General features: G+C 47.9%; 1 non-coding gene across 1 annotated transcript; it reads right to left on the reverse strand.

Annotated features, from left to right (window-relative positions):
• Positions 1 to 2,470: 2,470 nt before the first annotated feature.
• Positions 2,471 to 2,552, reverse strand: TRNAS-AGA (transfer RNA serine (anticodon AGA)). The gene has a single exon. It is a non-coding gene; the product is annotated as a tRNA-Ser (tRNA).
• Between the last annotated feature and the right edge of the window lie 3,379 nt (positions 2,553 to 5,931).

Below are 5,931 nucleotides of genomic sequence, written 5' to 3' on the forward strand. Positions count from 1 at the left end.
TGCGCTTCAGTTCATGGGGGAAAGGTGAGAGAAGCCACCTTTCAACTAAAGGCCTGGGGTTAACATCCTAACGCTGTCTCCTACTGTAACACTATTTAATCCTGGCCAGCCCTGTGCTGGTGACAGTTCCATTTCTAGATGTTAGTACGTTTCAGTTACCGTTAAAATTAAAAAGTTTCTATATGCTTAAAGAAAATGCATTTGTTTTATTTGCTTATATATGGCATGAATAAATACAGGTTTACAGAACCTAGCCTGCAAATTTAGCATCTTATATGACAGAGAAAATCATGCATCGAAATTGTACATCAAAATCATGTACTGAGCTACAAATGCAATGAAAAATAAGATACTTAAAATTTTAATATATGGGGGGGGGGCTCCGAAGACACGTCTTGCCTAGGGTGCCACTTGGTCTAGGTCAGACCCTGCCAGGGAGAACAGGAATTAGTGTCACATGCCTATTTTCAGGCTGTAATCTGTGGGCACCCTGCTCTGCGGGAGGGATCATGGTAGCCCAGACTCAGGGCTGGAATAGGCCCTGATTGAAGGGGTGGCTGCATGGTTTACAGCGCTCTGATGTCTTAGACAATGTGTCTCTCCCAAAGCCTCAGATCTGCGTTCCCAGAAGGCTCCTGCGCTGCCTCTGCTCCTTTCACCTTCTACAGCAAGGAGCAGCAGCAAGGGTCAGGCATGAGCCATAGGCACTAGGTGGGAGGCAGAGGCTTCAGGAGCCCAGAGTGTTTGCCAGTCTGGGCATTTTGGCTGAGACCTCAGGGACACATTGTGAGGCAGAATCCCAGGCATCTGTATGAAAGGAGCATAGGGACTTAAGAGCAGCCAGACTGGGTCAGACTGGGTCCATTTTGCCCAGTGTCCTGTCTTCCCATAGCGGCCAAAGCCAGGTGCCCCAGAGGGAATGAACAGAACAGGTAATCATCAAGTGATCTATCCCCTGTTACCCATTCCCAGCAAACAGAGACTAGGGACACCTTCCCTGCTTTTTGCCGGCCGCTGCACATTGAGTGGATGTTTGCAGAGAACTATCCACAGTGACTCCAAGATCTCTCACTTGAGTTGCAATAGCTATTTTACATCCCATCGTTTTATATGTAGAGTTGAGATTGTGTTTGCCAATGTGCATCACCTTGCATTTATCAACATTGAATTTCATCTGCCATTTTGTTGCCCTTTCACCCAGTTTTGTGAAATCTCTTTTTAGCTCCTCACAGGCTGCTTCGCACTTAACTATCCTCTGTAGTTTGGGATCATCTGCAAAATTTGTCACCTCGCTGTTTAGCAGATCGTTTATCAATATGTTGAATAGTCCCAGTACAGACACCACTAGTTACCTGTTTGCATCCTGAAAACTGACCATTTAGTCCTGCCCTTTGTTTCCTAGCTTTTAACCAGTTATTGATCCAGGTGAGGTCCTTCTAGAGGTGAAAGTAAGCCGGTCCGGTCCGGTATGGGGTACCGGCAAGAGCGGGTACGCTGTGCTAGCCCGGCCCAGCTTCCCCAAGCTGGTGATTTAAAGGACCCAGGGCTCCCTGCAGAGGCCAGAGCCCCGGGCCCTTTAAATCGCTGCCTGATCCCCCCTGCCGGAGCCCTGGGGAGCAAATCTCTGCCGTGGAACCCTGCTCTCTCCCGCGCCACGAACACAGAGCAGGGGCGACGGGAGCTTCCTTACAGTGTGTGGGGGGGCACTGTTGTCTGAACTGTGGTGCTCCCATGACACCCCTTAACCAGGGACCCACATTCACACCACCCCTCCCCCGAGGCCACACCCACAGAACGCCTTTTCCCCCCAAGACTCCAGCCTTCCCCCCACTCCATCATTTGTCCTAACAGCCAGTAAAGAGTGGTGGGGCCATGGCCCTCTAACCCCCTGTTCCAGCACCCCTGACACAGAGCTAAGCAGGCAGCAGTGTGTGTGTGTCACAGAGGCTGCTGTGCTGAGCTGAGCCAGTGAGGGAAACAGTGGCTGATGTTGGGGCTGTCCCCTTCCCCCTGCCTCAGGACTGGTTGCTTGCAGCAGCTGTCTGAACTTAGAGACAGTGTGCCCACACAATCCCTCTCCCCACACACACAAACACACTCTCTACCCCACCAGGCACATTGCAGTTGAAAAGCAGCTGGCAATCTAGTAGGATTCCCATGGAACAATGTTATAGAGAAACCTGCATCATGTGATGCTGTACCAGCCCATGAGGCTTTGCAAACCCTTCCCAAAGCACCCGCAGCCAGTTGCACAGCTACCCACAATGCACTGCTCTCTACAATGCACTGCTCTCTGTGGCCATCCAAGAGTCTAGCCTGGATGTGCTCTGGTGACACCAGGGGCATAGTGTGGACATGCAACAGCTGTTTAATTGAAACACTTTAAAGCCACATTACCCAATAGTGTAGATATAGCTTGAGAGTGAGACAAGACCCAGCTTTGTTGAAACTGAAGAACCACAACTTCCTCCGTAGTTGGCAGGATTTGAACCTGTTCAGGGAGACCCCAATGGATTTCTAGCCCATCACCTTAACCGCTCAGCCACAACTACTTGCTTGAAATGTGTCTCTCACTACACTCCAGTTCTGTTCTCACTGAGTGATCAATTCCAATTGTTCCCTCAGACCAGCTTCCACAACACACACACTGCTGTGCCATTGTGTAAGTGTGTCCCTGGCTGAACTGCAAGAATTCCTGGGCATGGCCCAACATCTAAACAAGTACTTTGCCTCAGTTTTTAATAAGACTAGTGAGGAGTCTAGCGATGATGGAGGGATGATAAATGGGAATGTGGATATGGAAGTGGATATTACCGCAACTGAGGTAGAGGCCGTACGTGAACAGCTCAATGGGACAAAGTCGGAGGGCCCGGACAATCGCCATCCGAGGATATTAAAGGAACTGGCGCGTGAAATTGCGAGCCCGTTAGCGAGAATTTTTAAGCAATCGATAAACTCGGGGGTTGTGCCGTATGACTGGAGGATTGCTAATGTAGTTCCTATTTTTAAGAAAGGGAATAAAAGTGATCCGGGTAATTATAGGCCTGTTAGCTTGACGTCTGTAGCATGTAAGGTCTTGGAAAAAATTTTAAGGGAGAAAGTAGTTAAGGACATAGAGGTCAATGGTAATTGGGACGAATTGCAACACGGATTTACTAAAGGTAGATCGTGTCAAACCAATCTGATCTCCTTCTTTGAGAAGGTGACGGATTACTTAGATAAAGGAAATGCGGTAGATATAATTTACTTCGATTTCAGTAAGGAGTTTGACACGGTTCCGCATGGTGAACTGTTAGTTAAATTGGAAAAGATGGGGATGAATATGAAAGTTGTAAGGTGGATAAGGAACTGGTTAAAGGGGAGACTCCAGCGGGTCGTATTGAAAGGTGAACTGTCAGACTGGAAGGAGGTCACTAGTGGAGTCCCTCAAGGATCGGTTTTGGGACCGATCTTATTTAACATTTTTTATTAATGACCTTGGCACAAAGAGCGGGAATGTGCTAATAAAGTTTGCGGATGACACCAAACTGGGGAGGTATTGCTAACACGGAGAAGGACAGGGATACTATTCAGGAAGATCTGAATCACCTTGTAAACTGGAGTAATAGAAATAGGATGAAATACAATAGTGAAAAGTGCAAGGTCATGCACTTAGGAATTAATAATAAGAATTTTAGATATACGTTGGGGGCGCATCAGTTGGAAGCGACAGAGGAGGAGAAGGACCTTGGGGTATTGGTTGATAGCAGGATGACTATGAGTCGCCAATGTGATACGGCTGTAAAAAAAGCAAATGCGATTTTGCGATGCATCAGGTGGGGTATTTCCAGCAAGGATAAGGAGGTGTTAGTACCGTTATATAAGGCGTTGGTGAGACCCCATCTGGAATACTGTGTGCAGTTCTGGTGTCCCATGTTCAAGAAGGATGAATTCAAACTGGAACAGGTTCAGAGACGGGCTACTAGGATGATCCGAGGAATGGAAAAATTGCCTTATGAAAGGAGACTCAAAGAGCTTGGCTTGTTTAGCCTGGCCAGAAGAAGGCTGCAGGGGGATATGCTTGCTCTATATAAATATATCAAGGGGGTTAACGTTAGGGAGGGAGAGGAATTATTTCAGTTTAGTACTAATGTAGGCACGAGGACGAATGGGTATAAACTGGATATTAGGAAGTTTAGACTTGAAATTAGACGAAGGTTTCTAACCATTAGGGGAGTGAAGTTCTGGAACTAGCCTTCCGAGGGAAGTAGTGGGGGGCAAAAGACTTTTCTGGCTTTAAGACAAAGCTTGATAAGTATATGGAGGGGATGTTATGATAGGATCGTTAATTTGGGCAATTGATCTTGGATTACCACCAGATAGGTCTGCTCAATGGTCTGCGGGGTGATGTTGCATGCGATGGGTACTGAGTTGCTGCGGAGAACTCCTTCTTGGGTGCTGGCTGGTGACTCTTGCCCACATGCTCAGGGTTTAGCTGATCGCCATATTTGGGGTCGGGAAGGAATTTTCCTCCAGGGCGGATTGGCAGGTGCCCTGGAGGTTTTTCGCCTTCCCCTGCAGCATGGGGCACGGGTCGCTTGCTGGTGGTGTCTCTGCAGCTTGAGGTCTTCAAACCATTTTTGAGGATTTCAATAACTCGGTCCTGGGATAGGGGTTGTACAAAATTGGATGGGTGGGGTTCTGTGGCCTGCCTTGTGCAGGAGGTCAGACTAGATGATCAGATTGGTCCCTTCTGACCTATAAGTCTATGAGTCTATGAGTCAAACTTATTAACCACTGCCTTTTTAAAGCCCATTCAAAGATGTGAGTCCCTATCGTTTAGGTACCTGGGGTTCTTTGCCAGCAGGAGAGAAGAGGTTCCTGCCTCCGTTTTTGTGGCCTTAACAAACCAGGTGTTGTGCCCCAGTTCTTGTCTGAGACCCCTGAAAAAGAACATCTTCCCATCCATGAACAAGACAGGACCTATCTTTCAAAGGGGAACAAAAAGACCTCTGGGACTTACAGACTAGCTAGCCTGACTGCCATAGCTGGAGAGATCCTGCAATACATTCTTAAACACTCAGTTTGTCAGCAGCACCTACAGGATGATTTGGTTCTTATGACTAGTGAGCGTGGAATTGTCAAGAACAAATCATTCCAAACCAATCCTCTTTCCTTCTTTGGCAGGGTTCTGGGCCTGGTAGAGGTGAGTAAACAATAGATGGGATCTAGCTTGGTGTTACTAAGGCTTTTGACACAGTCCCGTAGGACATTCTCAGAAGCAATCGAGGGAAATGTAGTCCAGCTGCAATCAGTGTAATGTGGGTGCAGAGCTGGTTGAAAGCCAAGACTCCAGGAGCCCTTCTCCATGTTTAGCTGCCCAACGGGGAGGGTGAACCTAGTGGGTCTGGCAGGGATCAGTCCGGTGTCAGGTACTATTCTATATTTTCATGAATGATTTGGAAAATGGAGTGGAGAGCATGCTCCTAAAGTTTACAACTGACACCAAGCACTTTGGAGCACAGGATTGAAATTCAAAACACCCTTAACAAATTGGAGACTTGGTCTTCTTGAGCCAAACTCCATGGTTAGGGCTCTCTCTCTACACTGGGCTGAAGTGAAACCCCAGAGCCAAGCACTCCTCCTGGGCAGTGAGCTCCGACCTTGATTGGTCAGATGCTGCTTAGCACTGTCAGAGCAGCTTTTGCTGGGGGATTCTCCCAGCACTTTCCAATAGCGGGAAAGTATGAAATCCCCATTTGACTGCTGGGGACAGAGCCCGAGAGTGGGGAGCAACTTGCCCAAAGTCCCCAGGAAAAGGAAAACAACCAGCAGAGGAACCAATAGGAAACCCAGCAATGGAACTCAGGAGTCCTGGGGGTGTGCTATGGTGACCAGATGTCCCAATTTTATAGGGACAGTCCGAATTTTGGGGTCTTTTTCTTATCTAGG

The sequence above is a fragment of the Gopherus flavomarginatus genome, chromosome 3 (genome assembly GCF_025201925.1).
Source record: "Gopherus flavomarginatus isolate rGopFla2 chromosome 3, rGopFla2.mat.asm, whole genome shotgun sequence".
In the NCBI taxonomy this organism is placed as follows: domain Eukaryota; kingdom Metazoa; phylum Chordata; order Testudines; family Testudinidae; genus Gopherus; species Gopherus flavomarginatus.